Source organism: Perognathus longimembris, chromosome 4 (assembly GCF_023159225.1).
Source record: "Perognathus longimembris pacificus isolate PPM17 chromosome 4, ASM2315922v1, whole genome shotgun sequence".
Taxonomy (NCBI): Eukaryota; Metazoa; Chordata; class Mammalia; order Rodentia; family Heteromyidae; genus Perognathus; species Perognathus longimembris.
Window position 1 is genome coordinate 17,726,032 of NC_063164.1, and position 10,322 is coordinate 17,736,353.

The 10,322-nt window shown below is 43.8% G+C and overlaps 1 pseudogene; it reads right to left on the reverse strand.

The window, feature by feature from the left end:
* Positions 1-6,888: 6,888 nt before the first annotated feature.
* On the reverse strand, positions 6,889-7,731 carry LOC125349908 (annotated as a pseudogene).
* Between the last annotated feature and the right edge of the window lie 2,591 nt (positions 7,732-10,322).

Consider the following 10,322-nt stretch of genomic DNA (forward strand, 5'->3'; position numbering starts at 1 on the left):
CCTGGGCCTTGGACTCAGGGCCTGAGCACTGTCCCTGGCTTCTTTTTGCTCAAGGCTAGCACTCTGCCACTTGAGCCACAGCGCCACTTCTGGCCGTTTTCTGTATATGTGGTGCTGGGGAATCGAACCCAGGTCCTCATGTATACGAGGCAAGCTTTCTTGCCACTAGGCCATATCCCCAGCCCCTGAAGTTCTTATCTCCAATTAAGCACACACACTCACATACACACACACACACACACACACACACACACACACACACACACGCTGGAAGTGGAGCTGTGACTCAAGTGGCAGAGCATTAGCCTTGGGCACAAAAGCTCAGGGACAGCACCCAGGATCTGAGTTCAAGCCCCAGAAGAGGCACACACTCACACACAGACACACACAGACACACACACACTCATCCATCCATTGGCACACTCACTGATTTGGCAGCATTTGGAGAGCCCTGAGAATGAATGGTGTTGGCAGTATGGTTTTGTGATGTCAGGCAGGGTAACACTGTTAAGTCAGTAGGTCTCCAGACTCTGGAGACACAAGGTGTAGCTGAGGATAAAGAATGAATAGTTAGTGGGAGAAGGAAAGAGCTTGTGGAGGGGAGAAGCTTTGAAGAGTTAGAGTTTACTGGGCCCTGGAAGCAGACTAGGCTGGGTTATAGGAAACACATTCTTTTCCATGAGGAGAGAAGAGGAAGGAGAGCAGGGAGGAGAGAGGAGAGGAGAGGAGAGGAGAGGAGAAGAGAGGAGAGGAGAGGAGAGGAGAGGAGAGGAGAGGAGAGGAGAGGAGAGGAGAGGAGATGGGAGGAGAGGAGAGTAAGAAGACAAGGCAACAGGCAGGCAGGCTTAGAACAACAGAGCAGCATACTAGGATAGACAGGAAATGTAGGGTACTTGGAGTCAGGTGCTGAGTCTCAGGAGAGTGGGTTGGTTGGAGAAGAGAGAAGAATGAAGTTTTCTGGGTCAGGAGCATTTGCCGAGGAGGTACCCTCAGGAGATAGATACGTCATTGCAAAAGTACATCCGGAAGCCCTGTGTCCCTGATAGTGACAGCTGGAGGCTTGGGGGTTGATTGTGTCTGGTGGTTGGAGATCTATTTCTCCCAGGGCTGAGCTGGACTGTGGTTCTATAACACTGCTTATCTTTGGAGCTGTCCATCTACTGTTCCGGCACCCCCTCTGATTTGCTGTGTGTACTGTCTGGCTCTTTCTTCTGGGATACTTCCTCTCTACAGAACTTTTTCCTTCTTTATGTTTCACCCAGTGTGTCTAAATATCACTGGCTAGCTGGTTTGCTCATTTGAGAAATGAAGTCAGAGTAAGTCTAGTGCTGGTGACTGAAATGTTTACCTGCTTTAGAGAACATAGTTATATATTTAACATAGTGTGGGATTTTCAACATTGAGGCACTTCTGCTGATTGATGGGGAAGATTAATTTTTAAGCAAAAGGTCTTTTGCTTACTCTTCACATTGAAAAACATTGGCTCAAGGAGGAACTTTCATAAATAAAATATGCCCAAAACAGTATGGACATTGTTTAGTAAAGAGCTTGTGCAAGGTACGTAGAAGATGAATGAGTCCCAGTTAGGATTTTTCCAAAGACTCCATTTAGGATGGATTGTGTCAGTGACAACTGTTAAAAATGGAAGTTTCTGTGATAGCTTCATGTAACAAGGAAGGGATAACCACAGAATTGGGGTTCACAGACTTTCTACATTTCCCTGGTCTCCTAACGATTCCGATTAGCTGAACCAGCATCTGGTCTTTCACATATGGGACAAAGAAATGGTAGAAACAAAACAAAAAAACCAAACTAAAACAAACCTCACCTCTAAGGAAGCCTGGGAGACGAAGCTGCACTACAGGAAGGAGAAGTGAGCCAGGCAAGTGAGGAGAGACAGGTGGATGAGTCTCCCGGGCTGGATGTCAGGGAAGGTTTTGGTCTGGCTATGACTGTCAGAGTGAGAGTGAGATTTCAAGAAGCAGCTGCCATGTGGAGAAGGATATTGAGAATGGCGGAGATTGGAAGTTATGGATTTCCAAGATGACTTGGTGTGCATTAAATATGCTCTCCACCCCTTGGGCTTTTTCTTTAGAGAACTGTGTATGGATTTGAATTGCTTCTGATTATATTTTTCTTTGATAGACAGCTGTTTCTTTGAACTGGATTCCATGCTGAGATTAGACCACAAGGCTGCTTGCCATTTACAGAGAAGAAGCCAAATATAAAATGGATATTGGCAGACGACTATTCATGAAGCCAGAACAGGCATCTCAGAGCCCCACTGGCTTCATTCTTGTCTCCTGAATTGCCAGCTCTGATACCAGAGATTCTGTGAAACCCTGTTTGCAATAGCAAAACAAGGGACACCCTATAGTCCCTTCCAACTCTGAAAGCTATTGTGTAATTCTTGCCCTGCATCCTTTTTAGTCACAGACACTGACCATAAACCACGTAGACTCTTCCTGGTTGCATGATTGACTTGATGCATGTTGGAAAAAGGTGTCCTCAGCCCAGAGCCTCTCCCTGCTCTGGGCCCTGGGTGTGGTTTTATGAATGGAGCCCACTGTGGTTCTGAGGAGCGTGGGGAACCTGAGCCAGTCTCTGCCGTGCCTCAGGGTACATGGGTGTCTAGTTATATACCACAGGCCGCCTCTGGAAGAAGCTCTTCTCATTACCCAGTATTTTCCTTTTGTCGCCAGACACTACTTCTCATAAATCCCCAGGCTGTATCCCATTAGAACAAGGCAAAAGGGTTAAAGCCAGTTTGCTCTGTGGGATTCCCAGCACCCTGCAAACAAGAAATCATTTGAAATAGTCTGGAGTTGCTGTGGTCTTGGGCAGATGTGTGGAAGACACAATGCACAGAACAGACACTTGCCCCAGAGAGGTGCTAGGACAAGAGTCCTGGGGGTGGAGTTGGGGGTGGGGTGTGTGTGTGGGGACATGCTGCTGGCCTCTGAGATGACGTGGCATTGGCCGGATGAGTATCAAGTTTTTCCATGCTTTCTGCTGGAGAGAGTTGGCATTGCCTCTCACTGTGAATTTCCATGTGTTTTCATGGCCTACCTGCCTGAAAAGCCTATTCACCTTCCAATATATGATTTCTGATGGAAAAGCCTCATGATTGATATTTTTCAAATATTACAAATATATCTCTGTTGCTAGTGGCTTACACCTGCAAATCCTAGCTAATCAGGAGGCTGCGATCTGAAGATCGTGGTTCAAAGCCAACAGGGGCAGGAAAGTTTTGTGAGACTCTTATCTCCAATTAACTCCCCCCCCCCAACACACACACAGAAAAAAGCTAGAAGTGAAGCTATGGTTAAAATTGTAGAACGCTGATCTTGAGCAGAAAAACTCAGGGACAGTGCTCAGGCCCTGAGTTTAGGCCCCAGGACTCATACACACACACACACACACACACACACACACACACACACACAGACACACACACGCATATGCACACACACAAATGCACACACACAGAGAAATAACTAGTGCTTGTTTTGACACATTTTTAAAATTAAGAACTTTGTGAATTTAACTGTATCCATTGTTTTCCTTTCCCTCCTCCAGTTTACAGCTGTGAAGGAGCCGATGTATGCTTTTCTAGAATATTTTCCATGAGATGTTTACCTTAGATCTCAGCAACCAGGAAGATAAAAAGTGCAGATGCTATTGGTTTAGATGTGGGAAAGAAATAGGATTTGAGCAACTGGAGTGATCAAGTTCTGGGGTGATTCAGGGGCCAGTCTCTTGTTATGAGCCAATGATTTTTCCAGCAACCCTGCTTCTGTCTCATGGGCTACATTTGCTCATATATATTGTTCTTCATGCAGTTTTAATAGCCCAGGCCCATGAGTGATTTATCTATTTTTATGACAGTTGGTGATAGACTCACAATCTGCGTCTAGGGTCTGCTACACAAAGCCTAGGCCAGGCACTTGGCAGTTCCCCAGTTGCTTCTTGATGAGTTGCTGCTTTTAGTTTCTGAAAACCCTGAAGACTTTTGCAAGGAGCTGGGGATGGAGTGGTGGGGTAGTGGGGGGCATATTAGTCCACGACCATGTAATGTTTCTTCTCCTCTACTGGAATTTGTAGGAGTGCTGGAGAGAAGATCTGCAATGGCTCTCCTGCTGGACAGCACCCAGGGTAGGCTTAGAACAGACATTTACTGTCTGGTTTTGACCTGAGCAGTAGTGTTTCTCAATGTTCTGTAGTGATTTCCAAGTTTGAATGGGTGTGAATACCAGGTAGGAGACATGTTTAAAATGCAGACTCTTCACTCTGTTGTACAAGATCTGAATTTAGCAACACCTGGATAGTGGTGGTGCAAGCAGCTGGGGGCACATGTTCAAGAGCATTGTTTTTGGACCACTCAGAAAACTGTGCTTCTTAAGTGACATGCAGCTAACTTAAAGAAACCAAGTAGGACCTCTAAGAATCAATGGCTTATGGATCTCACCTAAAGCTTGACTTGTGACTTGCCATGGTGTGTGTGTGTGTGTGTATGTGTGTGTGTGTGTGTGTGTGTGTGTGTGTGTGTGTGTGTGTGTGTGTATGCGCGCTTGCGCTTTATTTGAACTCTGGGACTGGGGAGCCCGGAATGGACCTCTCTCTTAAAATACCTCATTTCTAGAAAAATCAAAGACACTGTCTCTGGAGGTTACTGACCTAAATGTGTCACTGATGATTCAAAATGGAGCAAGGAGTCATTATGGCTTGCTCAAACATTGCACCTGCTTCTCTTCTTGCCTCGTTAAATATTTGCTGTCTGTCTGAATTGGGAAAGGATGCTTTGTACCAAAAGCAAGGGGATGGTTTGGGCCAATACCTAAATGCACTTCAATGTATCTTCCTTTGCTTGAACAGTGTGCAGTGGAGAGAAGTCTGTCTATCACTCTTCCTGATGGGCTATCCATCAAAGGGTCCCCTCTGGTCAATCAGCTTGTTCTTCCTGTTTTGCAGCTTTATGGGGCCTTTGTTTTGTTTGCTCACCTGTAGCAGATGTACTTAGACTCCAGGTGTTTGTTTTTAGCATCTTTCCATGTGGACCTATACAGTGTTACAGAGCATCAATAACTCCCTTAAAGGAGTTTTGGTTGTTTATTGTTTGGAAATTGTTTGTGATTCCTAATTAAGCATTTCACTAAAAGTTGCCAAGGTCTTCCAGTTTATAAAATGACTCTACAATTTTTTTTTCATACTCCTTTAGCAGGGTTTTATGTCTATGCTTTGGTACTTTGTAAGTTTTGTTCAACTGAGGCCCAAACATGAAATATCTCATAAATAATTTGCAGTGAGTGATGGTAGTAAAAAGAAACGTACAAAAACTTAACTCAGTAAAATATGCACCTATATTTTAAAGAAATGGGGAGAAAGCAAATTCTAGTAGACATTTGGATATAGGATTCTTTAACCGTTAAAAATTTTTGTAAGAAAAATTTCCAATATACTTGAAAGTAGACAAATATATTTAACTCTCAGGTGACCACAATTTAGCTTAAAAATTACTCATTTATGACTGATTCTATTTTTGAATGCTCTCTTCTAATTCTTCCTAGCTCTTGATTATTTTGAAGCAAGTCCTAGACATGTTACATCACTTATGTAATGTCACATGAAAATAATTCTGAATGAATGTATAGAAAACAACACTATGCTATGGAGACACATTCACAATAGATATAATTAAGAATAATAAAATTCAGGGATAATATTCAATGTCCAGTGAATCTTCCTGTTTCTGGGTTGTCTGGGGTGTATTCTTACTCATATGCTTTCTCTTCTTATCCCCCTCTTTTTTAAAGAAAAAAATCAGGATCTGAAACAGGCTATGTAATGCAATTGATTACATACTTGTATGACTCCTTTAATCAACCAAAACTCTCTTCCAGTCCTTTCTGACTTTGTTTCATTTACTTTTGTTGAGTAAATCGTGTTGTTTGTTCAAGAGTTCATAGTGGGGATTTTCCTGATTTCATTCCTGCGACTATACTAGAAAAGATAAAGTCTATCTTATATTCCTACTGTTCCTTTGAGTTGGAATTCAGTACTCTGGGTTTTTTCCTTAACCTCTTCTAGTTTTTCCCTTCTTTTTCTCACTTTCCAGAATCCTAACAATAACAGCATAATTACTCATTTGCTTATCATATACTGTGAAAAAACACAAGTGTAGAACCACAATTCCTACCCTACTTATCAACACTGTGATTATTTAAGCTAGTTTGTGTAATTTCGTTTTGTAATTCTTTTCCTTGGGTACTACTGTGAAATGCTCTGATGCTTCCTTAAGAGTTTAGTGATCATTGCTTCCCAAACAAAAAATAAACAACCACTACACCAAAATAAACAAAACCTGCTTTGTGTCCTGTGCTGATTTCTGCAACAGAATCACCCCTACTGTGGCCACTGTCAAGCTACCTGAAGACTTGGGAAGAGACCCACAAGGAGCTCTTGAAAGCCAGTGCTAGCTGTCTGCACAGCACCATGGGGAAATAACTGCTTTGAAGTCACTTGAAAGAATCCTGTACTCCGTGCCATCAACTGGACACCTACTTAGGGCCCTTTGTTGCTTTTCACTTCAAAGTTTTATAGATCACTTTGTACATTCAACTTTCTAAAAATAATTACTTAAAAGATTTATATGGCCTTAAAGTTAAATCTACCAATATTCAAGGAAATCTAATTCCTACCTTTGTCACCTGCAACCTATACTCTGTCTTCAATAGATTTTTGAATTTGTGGTTTAAATAGTATCTGTTTTTAAATGTTATGGTATCTTTCCACTAATTTCTTCTGAAAATGTGTGTGTGTGTGTGTGTGTGTGTGTGTGTGTGTGTGTGTATTTATACCTATTTTAAATGGAAATATTTTTTGGGGGGGTGCTGGGGTCAGGGGGCTTTTATTGGTGAATGGGGCACATTGAGGACAGGGGGGAAAGATGGCCACAGAGCAGCCTGGGGCCCCCAAGGCAGTGGTTTCCAAGGCACTGGAGTGGCCTTTGCCAGGCAAGCGCCAGGAGCAGGGAACAGTGGTCTCCCCTAGTAGAGCTGGGAGCCTGGTGTGGGCTGAGAGGCCAGGCAGGCCCTTGATGGGTCCATGACAGCCCAGTCAGCTCCTTTTGTGAGACCTGATGGCTGCTTTCTGTCGGTAGATCTCAGCGGTGAAGGGCTCTTCAGAATGGCCACCACATAGACCACGGCTACCAGCACTGTCAGCAGCAGGCCCGCAGGACTAGCATGCATGATGGCCCAGCCCAGGTAGTTGATGGAGCTCCCCCAGTACATGGGATTGTCCAGGACGTTGAAGGGGAATGTGGTCACTCTGGCCTCTTTGAGGATTCCAAAATAATCACCTAGGAAGGTTCCGGTGAACCCCAGTGCGAAGAAGCTGGACAGCACCAACAGGACACCTGCACCCAGGAGCACAAGGCCCAGTCAGTAGGCAGTGGGGTTATCCAGGCCCTCCATCTTGGGCTGTTTCAACATTGCCTGTGTGAAGCAGTATGAGCGTAAGAAGTTCAGGAGCAAGATGACACAGCCCAGAGAGTAGCAGACCAAGTAGGGGGACCCAAAGGACTTGCTCAGCTTGAGAGTTTTCTGCTCCCATCTTGCTACCACATTCCAGAAGAGCGGGTTGAAAGCAACGGTGAGCACAGCAGCCACAAAATGGGGATCCGAGGGGGTCTACGTAGCCCAGCAGCCAGGTCATAACGCAGAGGTCTGCCTCTCTGAGCTCCCATTTTCTCCTGGGGATGACATGAGGGCTAAAGGCAGCCAGTTCTTGACCATGTCTTGACAGGTGACCTCTACTGACTCGGACAGCTCTAAGCTGAAGTGGGATGCCAAAATCCCTTCCTTGGCCCCCCATAATGTGTCAGGAACCGCAGGACAAAGATAACAGGGAGATGGTTGGATGGTTGAATGAGTCTCGAATGGAAATATTTTTATTGAAGGACATTTTTCGTTTTCCTTTCTTTTCTTCTTTTTGCTCGTTCTTTCTTGCCAGTCCTGGGGCTTGAACTCAAGGCCTGGGCGCTGTCCTTGAGCTTCTTTTGCTCACTCTACCACTTGAGCCACAGGACCACTTCTAGCTTTTTCTGTTTATGTGGTACTAAGGAATTGAACCCAGGGCTTCATGCATGGCAGGCAAGCACTCTACCACTAAGTCACAGTTGCAGCCCTGAAGCACATTTTTCTATACCTTGCTTCTTCAGTTAACAATATACTTGGAGATAATTTCATAGTGGTATATAGAGTACACATCTATAGCTTACTAGAACTTCATTGTCTGAGTGGACCATGGTTTATTAACCTGGTCTTCCACTGATGGACAGTTAAGTTGCTCCAATGATTTCAACTAATTTTTTTTTGTTGTTGTTGAGCAGATAGTACATTCAATAGTTTAATCTTGGGCTGGGGATATGGCCTAGTGGCAAGAGCCCTGGGTTCGATTCCCCAGCACCACATATACAGAAAATGGCCAGAAGTGGCGCTGTGACTCAAGTGGCAGAGTGCTAGCCTTGAGCAAAAAGAAGCCAGGGACAGTGCTCAGGCCCCAAGTCCAAGGCCCAGGACTGGCAAAAAAAAAAAAAAAGTGAAGTTTGGGGCTGGGGATATGGCCTAGTGGCAAGAGTGCTTGCCTTGTATACATGAGGCCCTGGGTTCAATTCCCCAGCACCACATATACAGAAAACGGCCAGAAGTGGCGCTGTGACTCAAGTGGCAGAGTGCTAGCCTTGAGCAAGAAGAAGCCAGGGACAATGCTCAGGCCCTGAGTCCAAGGCCCAGGACTGGCCACTAAAACAAAAACAAAAAAACAAAAACAAAAAAAATAGTTTAATCTTAAACCAACAGTACATAGTGAAAATACCCTTCTTACTTCCTACTTCCAGACTGCTGGTTCCCATCCCCAAAGGGAATCTAGTGTTTGGTGTGATTACACATAGGTGATGATGTCCATTCTTACAGATCTTACTTAGTAAGGAGGCTAAATAAGAAGCAGAACACTAAAATGTTTCCAACCAATCTTAGTCAAGGACAAGTTACTGGATATGAGAGAAGACATTAGCCTTTTGTGTTGCAGTAGACTTTTCTTCCCTATGTGTAAGTATCCCCTCTATTTAGGCTTTTGCATTGGAGTAGCAATTACAAATTAAACTACATTTAGATTGAAGTCAGTTAATAATGGTCTCTGAGGTGTAATCTCTCTCACCTTCATGCTCAACTAAGGATAAATTGGCTTTAATTATTATGTTCCAATGTAGACAAAGATGGCAGTATGCTCAGAGTTAGATGAAACAAATTAAACCAGCAGAAAAATGTATCTAAAGGAAATGACATTGATTGAGAACTTTGCAAATATACAGGAGAAACAGTTTTTGCTCTGTCAGAGGCAATAAGTGTAGTACAAAAATGGAAAGAACAAAGCAAATGTCTCACAAATTAGCAACTGCCAGTATTATACACAGTGATGAGAATTTATAGCAAGAAAAGTAGAAAGGTGAGCGTACCTTGTGTTTGGCAGTTAGCACTTGCTAGATTTTTGGGTTTTTTTTTTTCCAGTCTTGGGGCTTGGGACTCAGGGCCTGAGCACTGTCCGTGGCTTCTTCTTGCTCAAGGCTAGCACTCTAGCTCTTAAGCCACAGAGCCACTTCTGGCTCTTTCTATATATATGGTGCTGGGAAATTGAACCCAAGGCTTCATGTATGTGAGGCAAGCACTCTACCTCTAGGCCATATTCCAAGCCCCAAATAAAGAGTTAAAAAATTATATATCATTTGAAGTATTAATGTAAACAATTTCCACTTTTTTTTGCTAGTTCTGGGGCTTGAACTCAGGGTCTGGGCACTCTTTCTGAGCTTCTTTCTAAGTAAGACTTGTTTTCTGTTCACCTATTTATCTACACATTCAACAAATAGCTGGAGTAGGCAGAGCTGAGCCAGAGGTGAGCCCGAAAGATGGAGCTAGTGTCTTCTCTATGGACAGTACAACACTAATACTGATATAGTAAATGCAATTGCTTCATGTATCAAGATGGAGAAGAGAACACATTGTGGAAGAATGCTATAGATAGCATTGATGAGAGAGACAGAGAGATAGAGAGAGAGAGAGTGTGGTGAGGGGAACAAGCTGGGTATTTTAGTTGAGTTACCTTCTACAGGAGGTTAAGTCCATGCAAAGGGATGAGCATATGTTAAGATTCTGAGGTGGGAAACTGATTGGCATACATATGGAGTCAGTTCATGTCTCTGCAGACTCATGCATGCAGCAGAGAGGGCTGGGGTCAGCTGACAAGGGACTGGGGTCAGAACACAT